The 22,033-nt window shown below is 54.5% G+C and overlaps 1 protein-coding gene and 1 long non-coding RNA gene across 4 annotated transcripts in view; one reads left to right on the top strand and one right to left on the bottom strand.

The window, feature by feature from the left end:
- The window catches only part of CXXC5 (CXXC finger protein 5), a 34,088-nt gene extending 31,607 nt beyond the window's left edge, over positions 1–2,481 (bottom strand). Inside the window, exon 1 of one of the 3 annotated variants that reach the window (XM_036847968.1) lies at positions 1,956–2,481. The gene's annotated coding sequence lies outside the window, so the exon portion shown is untranslated. Of the gene's footprint in view, positions 1–1,789; positions 1,873–1,955 lie in introns of those variants that run through there. The other 2 variants (XM_036847970.1, XM_036847969.1) reach the window with 2 other exon arrangements.
- Positions 1,799–19,963, top strand: LOC118892918. The gene is made up of 2 exons (XR_005019372.1): positions 1,799–1,885; positions 19,753–19,963. It is a non-coding gene; the product is annotated as an uncharacterized LOC118892918 (long non-coding RNA).
- The last annotated feature ends 2,070 nt before the right edge of the window (positions 19,964–22,033 follow it).

Genomic DNA, 22,033 nt, shown 5'->3' with positions numbered 1-22,033 from the left:
TTCGGGTCTCAGTTCCCGGGTTTCCTAAGACGGTTGGCACCTACGGTACGAGGGTCTTTCAGGAGGGGGTTCAGGGCAAGCTTAGGCCAGCACGCCCCCTAAAAACATCTAATTTAAATGCTCTCAGTTACATGGACAGCCATCCCCCGGCCCCCCCGCCTCCCGCCCCCGCGGGCCAGGGCAGCTGAGGTGGCGCCGGGCGTTCAAATAGCGCTCCAAACAAGTCCGCAGCGACCGCGCACGCAGCCCCCGCCAGGCGGCCTCAGCGGAAAACTTGAAAGGGACTCTGTTTGCCGGCCGCCCTGGGGCGGCTCCGGCGGGGGCGAGGGCCGAACCAACGTACACGCCCCCTCCCCAGCGCTTCCTGCGCAAACGCGGAGAGGCGGGGGGGGGGGCCGGGCCCACCACAAAACCTAGGACTCCGAACAGCGCCCGCGGCGCAGGCAAAGGCGGAGGTCAAGAGGCTGGCTCGCCAGAACCCCCCCTTCAGCCCCTTCTATCCGAAGACGCGACTCTCAGACCACCCAGGGTCCAGGGGGCAAAGTAGGGCGCGGCTGCCAACCCTTCAGACCCCCGTCGCAGGAGACAAGAGGAGGGAGCAAGTCTTCCCGGATGAGTCGCTACAGAACCCCCCAAATCTGCAAGGTTCCTCCTCGCAGCCCGTGGCACCAGCCCAACTCCGCGCACCCCTTCCGATTCCTGAAGGGGGGGGCGGTGGGAGACCAAAAAGCGATCTTGCTCCCTCATTGGGCGCTTCAGCTCTTCTGACAGGTCCCGGAGGCGGCCCCCCATTTAAAAACTGGGGTCACTCACTTTCTGTTGATCCTACAAATAAACAAAGCCAGGCGCACCCCGCACTCCCCGCCGGAAAGCAGCCCATTACGGGCGAGGACAACTTCCCCCAGCAAGAAAATTAACACATTCTTCTCGCGGCGGTTCGGCCCCTCGCTCTGGGGAAGAAGAGAGGAGGGGGCTCGGGGCCAAACTTCACGGGTAAATTTGGGGCCAGAGCAGCGAAGCAGGCGCCTGGGACACCCGCCTCCCACAGCTCCGCAGCTAGAGGAACACCCCCATTCTCCCTCCCTGGCTTTGCATGCTGCTTGGCCACGCGGGGCTCAGGAGACATCCTGAAAGACTCCCTAAGGCTAGGGAGGAAGGGAGAAAGAGGCCGCAGGGAGCAGTGGTGGTCGGGGGTGATACTTTGACGGAAAAAAAAAAAAAAAGGTCAAACTTGGTCAGCCCGCCAGGCACCCCGCGGACAGCGGGGGCGAGGAGCCGCAGGGGAAATGCAGAAGTGGCCACCGCCCCCTCCAAGTGGAGGGGGAGACTCAGCCACGCGTCGTCCTGGGCATTAGAGCAGTAATGCCCCCAAAACACAGGGCTGCGAATGGGGTCTGTTGGGGGGAGTGCGCGCCGGAGATCTCCAATCAGCCGCCCCCGCAGGCGGAGCGCCCGCCCAACACCGAGAGGTGAGGACACGGGCTCCCGCCGCCCCTGTGCCCTCAAGCGCGAGTACTTGGGGAGGGGTCCGTACCCCGCAGGGAGAGCCCCGACCCCAATCCATGGCGCCCAAGCCGCCGTCCCCGACCCTAAAACCCCTCTTTTTGTCTGAACTCAGTGATCTGCGACCGAGCTGACTGCGGCTTGGGGAGGCTTGAGTATAGAAGAGGCCATCGAGCGATCACCGGAGCTAGGGCTCCCAGCGTCGGGGCTCCGAGGCTCAGACTACGGGCGCCCCCCGCCACACCCAAACACGGACCCCTCTTTTCCCGTCCCTGGCTCTCCGCACCTGAACTTCGGGGGAGCCCGCGCCGCCAAACTTTCCGCAGACTTGCAGCGAACTCCGGCCCCGGCCGCGCACCGGGCCCCGGGGGAGGAGAGGGAGGTAGGCGGGGAAGGGGAGGGGGCCGGCCTCCGGGGGGGGGGTCGGGGGAGGGCCGTGGCCCGACACCTACCGGCTCTCAGAGTCGTCCAAGCCGCCACCGCCGCCGCCGCCGCGAGGCCGAGGGGGAGGGGAGGGGCGGGGAGCTGCGCTCCGCTCTGGGCACCGCCGCCGCGGTGCGCTCCGCTCCAGCCGCGCCGCCCGCCGTGCCCGGGTCCGGAGCCGGAGTCACGCCGCCGCGGCTGGTCGGAGGCGGGGAGGGGGGGGAGCCTGCAGCACCTGCCCCTCCTCCCCCTCCCCGCGGCCCAAATTAAAAAACAACAAAAAGCAACTAATCACCCCCAAGCGTAGCGCTGAGCGGCTGGCGGAGGGCGCAGCGTGAGGCGCCCGGACTCAGCAGGCAACGCGCATGGCTGGGCGCTGGGCTGGGCAGGGCAGGGACGCGGGGCCCGGCTTCGGGGAACAAGGTTCGGCCGCTCTTCTCTCTCGGCTCGGGCGCCTGCTCTCGCCGCCGCCGCCGCCTCTGCTGCCGCCTCTACATCCCCGCTCAGGCTCCGCCGCCTCTGCCGCCGCCGCCGCCGCGCGCCCGCCCGGGCAGGAGCTCTGAACGCTGCCCGGGGGCTGCCGGCAAAACCCGGACCGGACTCAAAGCTCCCTCCTCCTTCCTCCCCCCCCCCACCTCGGCTCCCCTCCCTCCTCCCTCCGCCTCCCTCCCGACGCAGCTCTGGCCACTTGGACGCCGCAGGCTCTGAGGCCGGAGCCGCAGCCACTGCGCCTCAAGCTCCCCGCGCTCTGACGAGGTCGGCCCAGGCTGAGCTCCCCAGCGCGCCCCGTCTTCACCTCTTTTTCTGTAACTTTACAAAAAATAAGAGGACCTCTCCCGTTCTGTGAGGAGTGCATGGGCTTGGAGACGCACCTTATGGAGAAATCCGCCATCCCTCTGCCCCGTCTCTCCAGCCGGAGGGGAAGCTACAAGGACCAGCAGGAAGGGTTTGGCCGCGCCCCTCAGCTCAGGTGCGCGTAGGGCCGAGAACTCATAGCCGAGCACTCTTGGAGCTAGACGCGTGTTCAAAGATTGCACCCTTCCCAGAGCGCATTCCCGTACTCGGTGGGCTCTAGTTACCCGGGAGAAAGGGGGTGAAGGTTCCTGTCCCCATTACACAGATGAGGAAACTGATCCGACAACGGATATTTTGTTACCTACGCTGGCCCCAACCGAAACCCTGAGTCCTGGAGCCAAAGCGACTACATTGTGGTGCCCTGAGACAGTGGCCTGTGAACTCTGAGCCCGAAACAGTGCCTAGCACAGAGAAACGCTCAATAGACACTGGTTGAAAGAGAGAACAAAAGCCCAGCGGGTACATATTTGGGCCCGCGTATCCTCGCCGTCATTCAGTGCCCCCTCCATCTGCCCAGCTTGGGCTAATCCTAAAGCTGCAGATGTCGTCTTCTCGCCACTTCAGGGACCCACAGAGCGAGCCCCAGGCTCACTCGTATAATCCCAAAGTGGAAAGTTTCTTCAATTCTGTGGAATTCGTGGGGGTGGATTTGTGCTGCCTCCACAAGACAGAGAAAACACAGCCCCCAGACCAGAGACCCTAACAGGAAAGGGGCAGGACGGTTTGCGAAGTCTGCCTAGGGTTAATCGTTCTCAGCCTGAGAATGATTGGGACCCAGATAACAGGGAGTTAACTGCGGCGACCCGGTGCCTCCAGTCACTGGAGCAGTCTCAGTGGAAGAAGCAAAACTAGCTCCCACCTCGCTGTTTCCTCCTCTGTGCCACCTGCCTCGGTGTTGGAGGACCTGGGGCCTGGGTCTCATGGGAGCAGCCGCTGGTGCCCACCCTCCAAGCCTTCTAAATTTGGCTTTGGGACTTTGACCCTGCCAGCAGATAGGGGTGTGAGGGAGGTGTCAGAGGGCAGAGTTCATCTGGAATGTGTTGTCTCTCTACCTGCTCTGACCTTCCAGGCCACAGGGAATGACCCTCTCTTGGACACCCCCTCCCTTCCACAAAAGCTGAGAAGTGTCCTCCTTTAACTGTGTGTCAACGAATGGCTCCCTAGGGGAGGCCTTTAGCCTCTCCTCTCCTGTCCAGCAAGCTTCCTCAAAGCCACACCAAACGTACCATGTGAGTAAAGCAAGGTACTTGCTCTGAGAACACAGTTTTAAGACAAACGAACACCTCCAGATTATCACCCCTAAACTGCTTAAAGATAGACATTCTGGGCCCCACCCTGAGTGTCAGGTACGGTACGGTGTTAGGCACTGACCATACAAGGCGAAAGGAAGCAGGGTCCCAGGCCTAGATGCTCAAGGATCTGCAAACACTTAGCCCACCACTATCTACCTTTTCTGGGGAAGCTGAGGCCCAAACTGTGAGGTGGGACCTGTTGCCCAGGAGTCAGCAGCAGGCCTCAGAGGATTAGGACCCAAGAAATGAAACTCAGTCCTCAAGGCTTCTGAAGCCTAGGGTGAGTGCAGAATCAGGCCCTGCATACCTGAAAAAAGCTTCATGCTGAAATCCATGGTGGGGGGGGGGGGTAGTAGCTCCACCTTAGGGAATTACTATTAATTATCCACTTTTTTCCCCAAGACCTCTGTCCCCTCCCCATCACAGGAGGGCAAAGCCCAAGGGGCTGCAGGCTGCAATGGAGATGAGTCAGGTGATATCAGTGGTGACTTTCTCAGGGAAGGGGTGTTGGCATATGCCTGGCCTAGTCTAGATAGTGGATCTTGGAGTCTTCCCCTTCTCCTGGAAATTAAGAAGTGGAGGGAGACCCAGATCCTCACTTATCCACCCCAGGTAGGAACCAGAGAGGAGAGTGGCAGAACTGTCCACATGGAAAATGCAACATGAACAGGAAATGCCATGTGCAAACCATCCACATAGAACTCTCTACCATAACAAGTAAGACAAGGGGGAGACACCCAGGAAGGACTGGGCGGGAGGTCTCTGGCCTTGGGAGAGACTATCCCCACCCCAGGCCCCTTCCACAAGAAGAAATAAAGGGATCCTGGTTCACAATCCCTCCAAAAAGGAGTATTGGAGTTTCATATTGCTATTCAATCAATCAGCTTAGAGTCAGGAAGCAAATTCCATAAGTCTCCAGTACCTGTCGGGGAGAGAAGGGCCCTGCACCCACCTGCCCTGTCTTCTGGGTAGGAATGTGTCAGTCCAATACCCTGGATCCTGCTCTCCTGGTCCTGGTTATAATATCCATAGCTAGCATTTACAAAGCCCTTACCCTGAGCAGGGCATTAAGCTAAATAGTTAAGGTAACTTATCTCATTTAATCTTTACATCAGCCCCAGTAGTAGTATTGTCCCCATTTTTCAGATGAGGAAACTGACATGAGACTGGCACCAAAGTTGTTTTCCTAACCTCAGAGATTTGCTATCCTCGTGAGGCTTCTCACATACAGATCTGCCTGGGGTTCACCTGTTCCTCATCCTGTAGTGACTCCTCAGAGCCCATAGGGCTCAGCTCAAGCCCCTTCCCCAACTTGGCCTGGCTTCCCTAACTGGTCCTATTCTTCCCTGCAATTCCTGAGCCCTGCTGACCAACACCACTCAACACTGGTGGTTCCCTCAGACACCCCAAAACTTCCCTTCAAGTATCTGTGGCTTTGCATGCACTGTTCCCTCTGCCCAGAAGGGCCTTAATCAAGCTCACCTCCTGAAGTCCTCACTGAAGCCCAAGAGCATGTATCACTCCACTGGGAACCTTCTTTGACTTCTACTCCCCGCCTCAGTTTGGCTTATATCTACAGAGCCAGCACTAGCCTTTGTGCAAATTAGAAAAAGCTACCACTTTTTGGCAGATATAGGTACCCCCATTTGGCAGCAGGTCATAAACTGTCTTCCAGTCTTCCTAGACCCCTTGGCCAGGTGCCTTTTTTGCAGTGCATGCACTGAACAATTGTACTCTGCGGCCTGGCTTTGGGGGCCCTCATCTGTCCCCTCTTGTGGCCACAGTGACCACACTGCACAGAAATAGCTTTTATTTGCTCATGGTCTCCCTGTCCCCTCACTACTACCATCCACAAAAATTTGTTGAGGGTAAGGGAGAGTCTCCTACCTGCTTTGGGCCTGAAGCCTGGCACTAAGTAGGTACCAGTAGTAAGGATTGTAGCCAACAGTTTTCTGAGCACTTACTATGTGTCTCGCACCACACTAATTGCTTTCTGTGAATATGCTTATTTAATCCCTGGACTCAAGACAACTGCTTAATGTTACAAAGTAGCAAAACCAAGATTTAAACCCATGCCTTGTGTGGGGATCTACCTTTTCCATGACTACCATCTATCAGCTAATGTCACTCATTGATTAAACATCCAGTGACTGGGAATGGCTGCATGGAGAGGAGTGTGGGAGTTAGTCTCCAATAAAGACGGCCAACCCAGAGCTTGGCCTACGCCTCTCCTGAGGCCCCAGTTCCCGCATCTGTATCACAGAAAATGAGAGCCAGGGCATTTGGAGCCCTGCCTCAGGGCAGGGTGCAGGATAATGCTCAGTGGGGTCACACTGGACTGTGACCTTGGCCAAAATTCCAGAGCAGAGCTGGGGGTGCAAACATGGGCAGGGGAAGAGAGAAGCTTGACTGCCTAGACATGGGCCCACGCCTCTGGGGTCTCAGCCCTCACATACTGACCACTGGCCCTTCGGCCCCACCCCTGCCCCCATGACCTCTGAAGGGACAAGAGAACCGTGAAACTAGAAGGAAATTTCAGAAAAGCTAGATCTGTTTCTTAGGAGGCCAAGGTCCAGCCATCCCTAAGAAGTCAGTTTGGTGGCCCAGCCTGGCCCTGAGCTGTATAAACAGTGGGGAAGGGAGGCGGGCAGAAGGGGGACTCCGGTCCCAGGTCCCAGAATAAAATGACTCTGGGGTGAGGCTGGGAGGGAGCAGAGACCAGGCCAGCACATACACTCACACTTTGTATTTCCGCTTGCACCCAGGCACAGCTACACATGTGCCAGACAACCAGCAGTAGCCCCATGCTCTGCCAGGCCCAGGGAACTCAGCCCTTATGTGGTAAGGGAAGGGGAGTAGGGACAGTTGGGGGGCGTCCGTCATGCCCCTGACAGTAACTCTTTTTTTCTTAAGATCTTCCTCCCTCCCTCCCTCCCTTCCTTCCTTCCTTCCTTCCTTCCTTCCTCCCTCCCTCCCTCCCTCCCTCCCTCCCTCTCTCCCTGGCTGTGTTGGGTCTTCGTTGCTGCACTCAGGCTTTGGGCTTTCTGTTGCAGGGAGCAGGGGCTACTCTTGGTTGCGGTGCGCGGGCTTCTCATTGCAGTGGCTTCTCTTGTTGCAGAGCACGGGCTCTAGGCACGCAGGCTCAGTAGTTGTGACGCACGGGCTTAGTTGCTCCGCGGCATGTGGGATCTTCCAGGACCTGGTATCAAACCCATGTCCCCTGCATTGGCAGGCGAATTCTTAACCACTGCGCCACCAGGAAGTCCCCTGACAGTAACTCTTGACTTCACTAGGCACAATCATGGTTCAACTGTCTCTCCAACAGGAAGTGGGACTGTGTGCTCCCAGAGGCCAAAGCTGTGGCTCCATGGCCTCAGGGTCAAGAAGAGGGAGGGGCCGCAAGGTAACAGAAAGGGGCCTTGGGGGAGGGGAGGACACAGCATCCCAAACCTGGAGGCCACAGACCAGGCCCAAAGAGGGGGGGCCGGTGGTGGTGTGCCCTGGGCATCCAGAAGCCTGGCCAGAAAGTGCTCTACCCAAGACCTGCAGGCTAGGGTGGGGTGATATGGAGAAAAGTTGCTGGAGGTGGAGAGGTGGGGCTAGGCCTCCCCTCACAGATGTGACTCCAGAAGGCAAAGCAGGGTCTTAAATGCCCCTCACACTGAGACTTTGGAAAACAGGACCCAGCCTCCCTCCTCAGACCAGACCCTACCTACCAACCCCTACTTTGCCTTCCTCTTCCAGAGAATGGGGTACTCAGGCAGTTGCCTGGGGGTAGGCCCAGGATGAACTGCTCTTTGAACTGGCGGGACTGGTTCTGTGTCTAGCCACCTGGGCAGTCACGGGTTGCTTGCCTTGCTGGGCCTGTGAGGAGGGAGGCCTCAGGAAGGGGCCCCTCGTAAATCGTTAACTCCCAGAGCAGCCTCTGCTGCCGGGTCCCCTCAGCCCCACCCCCAGTTGTGACTCTGACGCTTAGAGAGCCCACCAGCCCCCCGGAGGCTAGAGTCAGAGGTTAGAGGTCAGAGCCAGAGGTCGCAGCACCTGGACAAATCCCTCCCCCGACTATCTGGAGGGAGTGGGGGGGGGGGCAGATGGGGACGGTGTCTATGGGGAAAGCCCTTCTCTCTGAGTTCAGAGCTTCTTACCCTAGTTTGCCCTCCAGCCTTCCTACTGTAGCCCTGACCTTTGCCTCTTAGGAGAGAGTCAGGAGCTCTGGGTGGGCCTCCTGGGGCAGCCCCTGGGCAAGTCCCAACCCCACCAGACCCTTATCCTCAGGGAGATAACTATGCCAGTCCCACCCACTTCACCTCAAGGGGTATCACCAGGACTAGATAATGAATGGGTTGAGGAAAAGAATTAGATACTGTTCAGAATTGGGATAGGACCCTCAGCATTGTTCCAACCCTGCTTCCTGGTGTTGGGGTCCCCCAAGGGAAATAATAAAGGCTGCCTTTCTGAAGATATTGTGCTAAACCCTTTACCTCCTTGGTAATCTGTTTAACAATCACATTCTCATTTTGCAAATAAGGAAACTGAGGCTCTGAGAGGAGAGGTGACTTACCTAGGCTATGGCAGCTGTACAGGAGCAGGGCCAGGATTTGAACCCGTTGTGTGCTCTCAAGCTGAACCCTTGAAGCGTTCTCTGTCTCCTTCTTAAATTCTTAAACTACAGGTGAGGAGACACCCTAAAGCCAGAATGGGCAGGACAATCCCCCCAGTGTAACACTGGTTGTAGCGGGGCTGATATGAGGCAGGTAGGGGAGGGTATGTGGGCAGGAGACTGGCAATGCCCCCAACCTGTCTGTAAGCCCCTCCTCCAGGGCGGCTCCCCCTCAGGTCACGTAGCCCCAGGTGCTACCACAGGGGAGGCTTGGCTGCTGCTCCCCCCACACCTCGGGAAGAACTCTCCTGACCCAGACAGGCTAAGGCGGGAGGACTGATGGTGCTACCACCCTTTTCGCTAGGGAGGCGTCTCAGAAGCCAAGGAGACAGAGACCAAAAAAAAAAAAAAAATCAACTTTTAATCGAGATTGCAGATTCAGAAAAGATTCATAAATGAAATGATTCCCCGAGGAAATATAAAAAGTTACTTACGGCACAGCTAAATTGAGCATGCTTCAATCAGGGGCTGTTGAGAAATCATTAAGATATACAAGACGCTTTTTTAGATATATGTGGGCTCCGTCAGGAGAGATGGCCATTGCTCCAGTTAGAGAGAGATCTGGCCCTGAGCTGACTTGGCCTGCTGGGTCACCTCCTCGGACTCACGGCTGGGGAAGGAGGGCAAAGTGGGGAGAAACCCTACCTGCCAGGCCTCAAGGGCCACTGCCCAGAGGTTGTTACTGCCCCTAGGGGCCCAGAGACTCTCTGGCAAGGGAGAGTGGAGCAGAAGGGATTATGGTTAGAACTTTTTATTGATTGAAGTAGCTTTTTCCCACTTTCTAACAGCAAAATGGGATGTGGCAGAGCTAGAGCTACTTCCCTCAAAAAACTAAAGAGGGGAACCCCCACCCCCATATCCCCTGGCCCCTTGCCCTATTGCTTGGGTCAGCCTGAGGAAGTGATCACTCTACTTGGACAGAGAAGGACCAGAACGTGCTCTCAGATCTATGTCTGAGGGCTTTGCCTTGGGGGAGGGGCAGGCCAGGGAACACTGGGGGAGTGGACCACCCCGGGGAATTTTCAAGGATGATCACTAGCTTTTGAGAAGACATTCTCCCCTCTCCATTGTAGCCATAATCCATTTCTTCACTGGAAGGCTTATTTGAGGTCTAACCCTCCTCTCTTGCAGCCTGTGGGGGTCTTTCTGCCTCTTCCTTTCCCAATGCCTAGGACTTTCAGGATTGAGGCTAGGACATCAGTGGAGGGTCTCTGCTGAATACTTATCACCTTCCCCCTTCTGTGTGCTCCTGGGGACCAAAACTCCTGGGCTTTAGAAAAGGTCAAGGCCTTACTCATCTCCATGCTCTGTCAAGTACCTGGTCCTCAGTTGGTGCCAAATATTTACTGAAGAGGAGGGAGGGCATCAGGATGCAGCTGGGGCAACCTGTCCCGTGGGGGTGGGTGTGGAGGAGAAAGGAAACAGGCAAGAGCCTGCTCAGGGGACTGTAAGTGGCAGTGCCTGGACCCCCTTTCTTAGGGGGTCTTATCTTATCTGCCTGGGTAGCCCCCTCCTCCATTAAATCATCAAGGGTGGCAAGAAACCCGAGCCGGATGGTCGTGGCCACACTGCCTTGTGGGTGACCCGAACCCGATCCTGGCCAGGCCGAGGCGCTATTTTAAACTCCAGCTCCAAGCTGCTGCCTCATACCGCTTGGCCCATCTCTGGTTACAAAGCCACTGCCCACCTCCCAGCCACTTCCTCCTCCCCACCCTAGGACCCCCTAGGCTGGTGCTGGGTTCAGTGTGTCTTGGGGAAACCCTGCTCTCTGTAGGCCCTGGTCTGTCAACTGGCACCAGTGCTCTTCTCCATCCCCTAGCTGAGCCCAGTTAGGCACCCTCATCCCTCTACCCACACAAGGACCCGTTGACCTTTATTTTGACTGAAAATTCCCCCATGGGGTTCTCTTCCCCAGGAATAAGGGCACACCCTGGCCAGAGAACCACACAGCCCAGGATAGGGGCAGATGCTACAGGAAGAAAGGAAGTAGGTTAGACATAAGTAGGGACTTCCCAGCAGTGACACTATGCTCTAGAAAACTTTCCCTTACCTCAACGCCTGCCTGCCTGCTTGAGCAGGAAGAGGGAGATGACTCCAGAGGGAGCTCCCTCCCCAGTCCTCAGGCTCAAGGGCTTGTGGGTTGGGGGGGGACTCAGGTAGCATTTAGCCAACCCACAGTGTCTTCTTTCCTCCCCTTCCTCGAGGGGAGAGCTCGGCATTCAGGTGGCCCAGCTGTCAGCTGGCTGGGCCCGCTAGACTTGTGTCCACAATCCTCCTGCTCCAGGCAGTAGCCCCCGCTGGCTCTCAGTCCTGCCAGACCTACTCCCAACCCAACACTGGTCTAGAGGGAGGCAGCAGAGACATTGCCAGGGCACCAAGGGAAGGCAGGAGGCTGATCATCCACGTTGGCTCCCCTCATCTCAAGCTGGCTGGACAGAAGGTCGCACAGGCAGCCTGAGTACCCCCATGAACGCCCCCGCTCCCCCGCCCCCATGCTCTGTAGTCTCAGCAGTAAGGTGTTGGCACCAAGCCTGGTGCAGCTGAGCAGTGACGCCAAATGCTCTGCCATCTCAGGCAAGCATGGTTCCCTCCAACCTAGCAGGGGCCATGGGGAGGGGGGAGAGTGTCTCCCACCCTCCTGGGCCTGAGACAGCTGGGGACAGAGCCTTTTTGGAAACCTCCCTTTCCACTACTGAAGAGGATATGTGGCATCCCCATGGGGTCAGCCACCCCTTCCAACCCAGGGGGCTGGTCCTGAGGTTAGACCAGTGATTCTCAACTAGAGCTGATTTTGCCTCCCAGGGGGCACTGGGCAATATCTGGAGACATTTTTCGTTATCACAACTGCTGCTACGCATCTTACAATGCACAGGACAAAGAATTAAATGGCCCAAAATGTCAATAGTGCTGAGGTTGAGAAACCCTGGGAAGAAGTCCCTGACTAATCTGGGAGCCTGGTAGGAGATAGGAGGTATTCTCCACACACACTCACAGGGGCCGAGGCTCATCATTTCCCACCCCCAACAGGCAGAGAAGGTCCTCCTGCCATTCTGGCTTCAAAGGCCCCTTATAGCCTGAGGAATGTGGTAAGCCGCCTGCCTGCCCACCCACCCACCAGCCTCTGGGCTTGTTAGAAAAAGTGCCCATGGGGGGATGGGGACGGCAAAACTTCACCTGCCCATGATGGGAATTCAGACACATCCTACCTACCAAGCGAGCTCTACAGAGCCCTCCCCTCAAGAGGATCTGGGCCTGTGGAAAAGTATAGGGGTTGCCCTGCCCCACCAGACCCATCCCCAGAGGGTTGGCCCAGCATGGGGCTGGCTGGAAGCTCTGGCCTCCTCCTCATCTCTCTGCCTCCTCCCATTTCTATTTAGGAGGCAGCCATGGTGGCTCGGCTCTTGTCTCTGGTTTCCTAGGGAGCTCTGCTGAAGCAGCCCAGCCTCCATGGGTCCATCTGTCAGGGAGGCTGTTCCGCCCCATCGATTGCTGTTCCCAGGGGGCTGTGCTGCTCGAGGGACCCAATGTGGCGGCCAGATAGGAGGGAACTACAACGATAAGAGGGGGTGGGGGCAGCTTGGCAGCAGGCAGAGCTGAGGGGAGCTGACACTTCAGTGAGAGGAAACAAAGCTAGACAGGCATGAGAAATGCAGAGGGCCAGGGGCACCAAGGCAGGAGGCTGGCTGGAATGACCTCTGAAGCCAGCTGGCACTCTCAGGACTCAGTTTTGCTCCTGGACACACCAAATTCCCACTTGCAAAGACAATAATAATAATTGCTAACACATGTTGAGCAGGAACAGTATGTCCAGCACTGGACTGGGGGCTTTGCACACCTCTGCTTTCATCTGAGGCTCACACTCATCCAAAGCAGGTGCTGTTATATTCCTCCACAGGGGAGGAAGAGAACCAGAGAGGTTACAGCACTTGTCAGCAGGCACACAGAGGAGCTGGGGCTAGAATTGGAGGCGGGTCAGCCTGGGCAGCAGCTATGCCCCAGTCCCAGACACCGCCAGGCCTAGGGGGAGGAGGCGTGTCTCGCCAGGCAAGAGGCCCTGCCCGCCCTCCCCATGGAGCCGCCTCCTCCCCTGGGCTCTGTGACATCTGCCCCGCTTCCCGGCCCCAGACAGCTGCCCAAAGCCACGTCAGCACTTCCACCGGGGAGCCTGGAAACTGGCTCTGGCCCCTGGGCAAAGAGGGACCAGGAAGGCTGAGTCCCCGACAGGGTGGCCTTGAGAGAGTGTGATCCACTCAGCCCAGCAGGTGGTGGGTCAGCATGACCTTGGGTTGGGCTTTTCTAAGCCTCAGTTTCCCCTGTTCAGATGGGAGGGGGGGTGCTTTGGGAAGGGTTCAGAGGAGGATGCAGCAGCATCTTGGGTGGACAGGAGCAAACATTCCCTTGCAGCCAGAGTTCTGGGGGCACCCCAGGGAGCCTGCGACCCCCACTGTCCACTCGGGGCCAGGTGGTCATTTGGCGAGGCTCATAGGGGTGAGGGGGAGGGTGGGGAGGTGTCTATGCCCGGCCCAAGCCCGAGCACTGGCTGGCTGGGGCCAGAGATAACCGGCGCCTCCCGGAAAATCATTAGCATCTGTTTGGGCCACGGCAAAGCTGGCCCGCAGGCGCCTCCGCCCGCCGGAAACGGCCCCCCACGCCCCCACCCGAGTGCACTGGCGCACCGACTGTGCCCCCACCCTCCTCGGGGCCAGCTCAAACTGGTGGAGCGACAGCATCCACCCACCAAGGGAGGAAGGTCTGGGTGCAGGGCCGCAGGCCGGGCAGGTGGGGGTCTGGCCTCTCCGTCGGGCGTCCTGGCGCGGCGTGGGCGGTCCGGTCCGCGCTCTGGGCGATCCAGGCCGGCTCTTAGTGGCGCCCGCGCTGGCGGCAGCCCAGGGAGTGTGTGGAAATGACACCGCCAGGGCGGCGGAGATCCCCCCTCCTGACATTGGCTGGAAAGTGGAGCAGCTCGTCAGGGACAATCAATGGCGATCGATCGCTGCGCGGGCGGCGCGGGGGAGGGGCAGCGGTGCTGGCAGGGGTGGGGGCATACGCGGCTGAGGTCAGACAACACACAGACCCGAAAAGGGGCACAGCGGCACATGGGCTCACACGGACACACAATGTGTACAGGGATGGGCCACTATGGGCCACTGCCCCCACTCACCTCACGGAGTTACAGCACACTACAACAGTCTCTGACACAAGTTAGGACAGGAGGTCAAGGGGTCAAACAAATGGTTCCCCCGGACACACACAATAGGGTCACAGACACATAACAATACAGCCAGTCACGCTATCACACAACCAGTTCACACCACCACAACCGATGACCCTACACTAGACACCCACATCACCAAGACACAAAATGTGTCATACATTCTACTAGCTGGTCTCAACTACAGGACAGAAGGGAGTTACATACTCTGGATGCACAACAAAGCAAAGAAGTCACACAGCCAAATTATACACCATCACCATCACCTCAAAAAACATTGTCAAATTGGGTCTTAAACTATGGAACAACACAGTGGAGCCCCATATTGGCAACACAAAACAGGACAGAGAGCCCAAGTATACAACAGGACCCCACACTGCCACAAGTTGCACTTCAGCAAGTAAGACAGAGATGCGGCTGTATCACATCCGCCAACGAGAATATAACATGGCATAATAAACATTGTGGCACAGGCAAACCAGCATTAACTCTCAGGGTTCTGACAGAACCAAATGAGCTACTGCAGGTTAGGCACTTAGCACAGGGCCAAGCACATGGTAAGCACTCAAAACACAGAGGGTAGTGGGATCATTTTTAATGTCTGTATACTAGTTAAGTCATATCAATATAATGATTGTAACTACTTAATAGCATCACTCTCTCCAGATAGGTCCATTCCTCTCCAGGAACCTGATTCATCCCAACAACAAAATTAGTTCAGCCATTACACACACCTGGGAAACACAATTCAAGTGTCACAAACCACTCACACTGCTGCACTCACTCACACAGTGGCCACATATATCAATTCCCCTAGTACACTGCCACACTGGCCACACACACTGTGGGACTTCCGTGGGGAAACCACCCCCAATCTCTCATCAGGTGCAACTCAACTAGTACATTGCTACTGGCCCCATTTCCTGCCACTCTCACAAGGCTGTAGAACACAAAGCACCGCCCACCCAGCAGTGATCTGACCTCTCAGTTAAAACAAGGTCCAGAACCTCCCACGCAAGCTCCTTAAGGACCATCCCTAATCAGTCTCTCTCTCCATTCCGCCATTTTTCGTACAGAAACCGAGGCATCAGTTCCAGAGCGCTCCCTATTCCAAATCTAAAGAAGGAAAGAGGGCTGGCCCCTGATCTCAGAAATCCACCCCACCCCTCACCACCATCATTTCCCAGTGGTACATGTGTGTAGGAACAAGGCCAAGATCCCTCATTCCTTCAACACACCCTTACAGGCCACTCCTGTGCTTACAGTTGTAGGGCCAGCTGGGCTCTAGCCCTCACTTCCTCCAGTTAAGGCCTGGGACCTCCCAGGGGCTTCCAGGAATCCCTTGCAGCCAGGGAGCTCCCCCTAAAGGTTCCACCCGGAAAGACTTCAAACATTCCCTAGTTTTGCCTGGCTGTGTAACACTGCCTAATTCCCCAGCCTCTCTGTGCCTGGATCCCAAATCCTGCCTGTTGATCCAAGATTCCAATGGCTTCCCCCCTTCAAGACCTCATGCACGCACACACAGGCACACAGAGGCACTCTTTAAGAGAGCGTAGAACCACTTGGTGGCCTGTGCCCTAGAATGGGGGAAAGCAAGGATTCTGGGCTGTGGGCAGTGCTACAATCACCCATGTCTCATCCCTTACTCTCATCCTTCAGGTAGGGCAGGGAAACAGCTGGGGGAGGTCTGGCCTCCTTCCACAGCATCTCCACTCCCAGATGGCTGGAGGCAGCTCTTCCCAGCATCCCCTTCCAGGCTTTTATTCACCAGGAAGGGTAGCTGAGCTCTCCTTTTGTCCCCCAAGAGAAACAGAGGAACACAAACCCTGTGCAGGGGCACACAGGCTGGCCAGGCATGTCCATCTAAATGCCTACCCATTCTGTTTTTAGGCACATTCTTGCAGGCCTTGCTAAGTGGGTATGAAAGGCATAGGCCCCAAAGGGGCCCAGACAGCCTGCCCCAAGTCCCTGGGTGTCCCAGGAGCTGGTCCTGCTCAAAATCAGCTGGCTTGTGTAAGAGTCCAGCAAAAATGTCCAACTACCCACGCCTACTTCCCTGAATCCATAAGCACCCACAGCGGCAACCCTTTAATTTGATAAGGCCATTTTCCACCAAGCATTGCCTATGGGCCAGCCTGGGCCAAGTGCCCATTTTCCAGATGAGAAAACCAAGCAAAGGAGAGAGAAATTAGTTGCTCAAGAATATACAACTGAAAAGTCATGGGCCTGTGATTCAAATACAGATTCGACTTCTGTTCCTCAAAGGCTACACAGTTTAGGCTCACACCCATATGCATAAACACTAAGGAATGTCCATGCTCACAATTCTCTCACACGTTCCTATACACATGGGCAGCCCCCTCCCGCACATACTCACACATACAAGCAGGCCTACACTCTCCCACGCCTGGGGCCTGTCAGCCACATTCTCCGTGGCTCCCTCCCTCCAACAGGGACAGGGACAGGCAGGGAGTCCACATTCCCAGGTTTCCGCCCTGACCCTGCCCCCCCACCCTTCCCCACTCAAAGCACACATTCCTCCTGCTACAGCCAGATAACCAGCCCCAGGGGGAGGCCTGGGAGAAAGCAAGGCATTCTGGGGGCCAGACTGCTGGGCCTACTCTGGGCTGCCTAAGCCAGCTCTACTGCCTGGATCTGGCATGGTAGGAAGCCAGGAGCTTTCCCTCAAGATAGCCCCCACCCTTCTAGCCACGCTAGACCCAAGGCTTCCCTCCATATTCCAGGGACTTTCTTATGCTCAGAGATTCACACTCCAGGAAGGGCCCCCAAGGGTCTCCCAACTCACCCTTATACAGTGAGTATACACCTTATATGCAAAATCCCTTATACAGTTAGTAACTAGAGCAGGACCTGGGGAGCCCCCAGGACTTCTCTCTCTCCCACTCTTAAAGAGTCTCTCAGCAGGTGAAAGCGCAGGTTCCATGCACCAACAGCCCCTAGCAGTTTTCCCCATCTGGGGGTAGTGGCAGTTAATTCTCACAGCTCTGCCTGGGGTGCAGCCACTTGGCCGGGCTCAGCAAATCTGGAGATATTTGCATACCCAGATGGCCGAGCCTGGAATTTCAAAGAATTCCCCAAGAAGAGGCAGCTGGCTTCCGGGTAGTGGCCCTGGAGGCTCACAGCTGTTGGGCTGGAAGACTGGGGAGTCTGGGGCCCCAACACACAAGATAAGATTTAAAAGGGCAAGGGAAGAACATCTCCCAGGCCCTATCACCAGCCCCCAGCTCTGTTCCTCGGGTCCCCAGCCCTCCACCGCTCAGGTATGAAACGTCACGTCCTGGTTGCCCAGAGTAGGTAGGCAGGCAAAGGAGACAGGGCTAGTTGGCTAGAGTCGCAGAGATTGCCTGCCTTTGGGGAAAGGTAACAGTGGGCACCAGACAGAGAAGTGCCAGAAATATGAGATCCCCTTGTTCACATGAAGCAACAAATAGGCCTTTGTCACCATGCAACCTGCAGCTAGGTGGGCAAAGGCCCTGGCCTGGTCCCTATGAACCTGTCCACACACAGGCATATGGCTACTATACCAATGGTGAGGGGAATGGGGAGCTGGTGGCTTGACACTTCTGGCAGGCCTTGGGCTAGAATACTAATCAGTTCCCTCATTGTGATTAAGGCTATGATGGAGCATAATGAGCTAGACACTGGGCCATCCAGTTCTGGATAAACAGTAAACAAAGCCAAACCCAAACAGGCCTCCCCACCCCAACCAAAGCCCCTCCCAGGTTCTGTCCAAGCCGATTTACTGACCACCTACCTCATGGTTGTTACAGCTATAGGTCACCACTGCCCTCTGCTGGCAACTCAGGCACTAGCATCCACTCAGATACCAGCTCGCTCCCTACCCAAGCAAATGCACTTCAGTCACCTCCTCCATCTGTGGGCACAGAAACTTAAGCCTACCCAACTGTTACTTAAGTCAGAAGGTGGCAGGGGGCAGGATTAGCAGGGAGGAACCCAGGGACAGTGTGTCAGAGGAGAAATCACAAAGGAATTCTGCCCCTCTTTCCAAAATTTACATCCAAAACTTCAAGTGTCCTTTCTCTCCAGCTTAGAGGTTAAAACCCCACACTCATGGAAACAGTGCCTGCCCCATAACCTGTTGCAATGCACCAGAACCTCCCCTTTACCCCTTGTCTTATGCCTTCTCTTTGTCCCCCCCAAAGGAGGGCCAGGCTTAGATGATCTGGAACCATCCTTTGAAAAAGCTCAACTTCTCTGGCAGGTCTGAGAAAGCCTTTGTTCCCCTGGTTCCTTCTGTTACACTGCAGCAGGTGACTGGAAGTCCTGGGCTCCTCTGAAACAAGGCCAGCTCCCCTCAACTTTTACTGCAACACCCTGCAACCAGTCACACCTTTCAAAGACGGCAGAGATGTGGAATGGAGGTGGGGGGAGACTGCCCAGAAGGACCTAACCAGTATTGCCCCTTAATTAGCTGGGGGAAGCTCCAGATGCCCCTGTCAGGTAGGTAGCCTAGATTTGCCAACTACCTCAAGCATGGAACATTTCTCACCCCTGAGCTGGCTCTGGAGCCCAAATGTCAGGTTGTATTTGTGTACTGTTTCTAGAAACCTCCAAGTCAGAAAACCTAAGTAGCAGTTTTAGAGCTTTCAAAGCTACTCACTTCCTATGGAAAACTTCAAAGGTGAGAAAGCTGGCCAAACCCTCCCTACTCACTCTCGTTCTCTAGAGGCCCTACAACTTAGGGTAGGGGAGTGTACCCTTTAAGAGTCAAGATTTTTTAAGTACTTAGGAAGAAATTCAAACAGGAGAACAAGTGGCTCAGGGCAAGGAGCGAGGTTCCTGGGAAAATGGCTGCTGTCGCCCCTCATATCCTTAGGAGAAGTCTGAAAAGGAACATGGCACACTGACTGAGGCTGGTGCTGCTCTTCTCTGGACATCAGTCACCAGAGGCCTGGGCACTCAGTAACTTCTTCTTGGCCTTTCCAAAAGTGATCAACCATTTGCTTTCAGTGTATACACTGTAGGGTTATCAGGAACCCCAGCCCTGGAAAAGGCCATTCTATTAATAACAACTCACACAGGAGGTTAAAAGCAAACAAAACCCCCACTCAACTGAAAACTATTAAGTGCTATCCTGGTGCTAAGACATTCATATAGTTCTTCATCCGATAAGAGGCAGGCTACAGTTTGCCTCCAGTTAAGGTGCAGCTCCACAAAAAATTCAAAGATGAAAAGTAATCAATTGTCACAAAAATGTCTGACTCTGCCTCTTCTTCAATCAGCCCAGGAGCAGGCACTGAGAAAGGGCAAAGCTGGCTGGTGACTGTGTCACACATTCAGCCACTGAGACCAAAGGCCTGAAAGGCTTTACAGTCAGTCCCAAGCTTTGAGCTTTGCCACTTATATTGACTACGGTAAAATATGGCAACAATGGGGGAATGTATGTGTTTCGGGATCACCCTGAGAAAGTGATCCCATGGCCGGTTTTCATTATTTCTAAGCCCATCCCAGGAAGTGTATTCAGGTACCTCTGAATATCCCTGGAAATATTCAGAGGTGCCTGAATACCAACCACTTATACCAGCTGGGGCTAAGGTTAGGAAAAGGCTTTTAAGGAAGGCTTTTGTTTGGTACAGAGAACTCAGAGCCACTTTTCATCTACGCGCATGCACAACAAAGGAATGATGAAACAGGAAACAGGCTCCAGGAGTGTCCCAAAGGAAGTCTATTTTCTCTTCCTGGATGGATATGAATGTATATTCTGATAGTTTGCTACCTTCATAGTTATTCTCATATTAAAAGTCTGCTTTCTCCACCCTCTCCAGGCTGCTGGCCCCGGCCAGGATCCTGAATGGCTTTTTAGCACGCTCCAAGTTCTACATTTGGGAGCTACCAGATGACAAACCTGACTGGCTGAAAGCTGGACTGGCCTTGGGTACCTCCATCTTCTTGTGGATCTATCTCATCAAACATAATGAAGATGTTTTAGAATATAAAAGAAGAAATGGGTTGGAATAAACTTTTGAAATACTAATACAGTATGTCTCATATAGTGATTATAACAGTTCCTCTGGATTTACCAATCTGTTGAGTTATAAACATAAGAGAAAAAGTTTTACATGATATTACGTTGAGTCAGCATTTGTGCTTTGCTTAAATGGGAAAAAAAAAATCTGCTTTCTCTACCATCACAATCACCAGAATAACCCATCACGTGAAAGAAAGGCTGTTTCACAAAGGGAATGAAATGAAGATGGGTTCCTAACATGAGTGACAATTTTCTGCAGGTGTAATAAAGATGCTATTCCTGAGTAGGAAGGAAGGAAAGATGTGCTCATAATTCAGAAGATCTAGGAACTGAAGAAAGTTCTTCTATTAAAACCTAGCCACTGGGTGTTAATGGGTATGATACAGCAGACTGAGACAAAAGCCACAGTTTCACTCTAATTGCAGACAAGGGGCGGTTTACAGGCATTCCAACTGTAGTTCAGAAATAATTCATTTCTCCTGACAACCTACCTAGGGCTCCAACTTACTTGTTGAGGCAAAGAGGAATGACTGGAAAAGTGGAATACTGTAGCTGTTGGAAGTAGAAAAGGAATGCCTCAATTGCTAGGTCAGTGCAGAGAACATGGGCCCCTCTCTCTGACCACAACATCCTTATCTCTATAGACCTCCCTGCTGCTCCCCACCCCAAGAGTCCTCTTTCCAAATCTTTATATTACCCAAAGTGTAGAAACTAGCAGGACAACGCTACCTTTGACCACTGGCCAGTAACAGAGCATGCAAGTATCCAAAATCATGTAGCTTTACCAAAAGAGACTGTTTCAACTATAACTTGATCAAGCACTCCATGTTGTTAAGAAGCAAAGCAGGGGCTTCCCTGGTGGCGCGGTGGTTAAGAATCTGCCTGCCAATGCAGGGGACACAGGTTCGAGCCCTGGTCTGGGAAGATCCCACATGCCGCGGAGTAACTAAGCCCGTGCGCCACAACTACTGAGCCTGCACTCTAGAGCCCGCGAGCCACAACTACTGAAGCCCGCGCGTGCCTAGAGCCTGTGCGTGCCTAGAGCCCGTGCTCCACAATGAGAAGCTACTGCCATGAGAAGCCTGCGCACCTCAATGAAGAGTAGCCCCTGCTCGCCACAACTAGAGAAAGCCCGCGCGCAGCAACAAAGACCCAACACAGCCAAAAATAAATAAATAAAATAAATAAACTAAAAAAAAAAAAAAGCAAAGCAATTAACATATACCCACTACTATATATAAAATAGATATCCAACAAGGACCTACTGTATAGCATGGGGAACTATACTCAATATTTTGTAATAACCTATAAGGGAAAAGAATCTATATATATATACACACACACACACACATATATACATATATATATATGTAACTGAATCACTTTGCTGTACACCTGAAACTAACACAACACTGTAAACCAACTATACTTCAATTAAAAACAAAAAAGAAGGGCTTCCCTGGTGGCGCGGTGGTTGAGAATCTGCCTGCCAATGCAGGGGACACGGGTTCGAGCCCTGGTCTGGGAAGATCCCACATGCCGCAGAACAGCTGGGCCCGTGAGCCACAATTACTGAGTCTGCGTGTCTGGAGCCTGTGCTCCACAACAAGAGAGGCCGTGATAGTGAGAGGCCCGCGCACCACGATGAAGAGTGGCCCCCGCCTGCCACTAGAGAAAGCCCTCACACAGAAACGAAGACCCAACACAGCCATAAATAAATAAATAAATAAATAAATTAATTAAACAAAAACAAAAACAAAAAAGAAGCAACGGGAACCCATACACTTGACATTCCTTTGTAACCACTGCCTCACCAAGATAATCAAATCTACTGCAAACAAGCTTTCACATGTGATAAAACTAGAGACACTTCTGTAAAAAGCAATGTGATCCCAGATGAGACCCATCCTGAGTTACACACTTTTTTTGTGAGTGGGGAAGGTGGTCTCCCTCACTGAGCCTTCATTCTGGCCAAGGCATATGTAACCAGACTGGACCAAATACGTTCCAAACTCAAATGAGCAAGACCAAACTGCATTCAAAAGCCAAATGTTTCATGAACACCAGGATGACTTTTA

This window comes from Balaenoptera musculus, chromosome 3 (assembly GCF_009873245.2).
Source record: "Balaenoptera musculus isolate JJ_BM4_2016_0621 chromosome 3, mBalMus1.pri.v3, whole genome shotgun sequence".
NCBI lineage: Eukaryota > Metazoa > Chordata > Mammalia > Artiodactyla > Balaenopteridae > Balaenoptera > Balaenoptera musculus.
The sequence above is the reverse complement of the archived record's forward strand: the minus strand, read 5'-3'. Positions and strand labels throughout refer to the sequence as shown.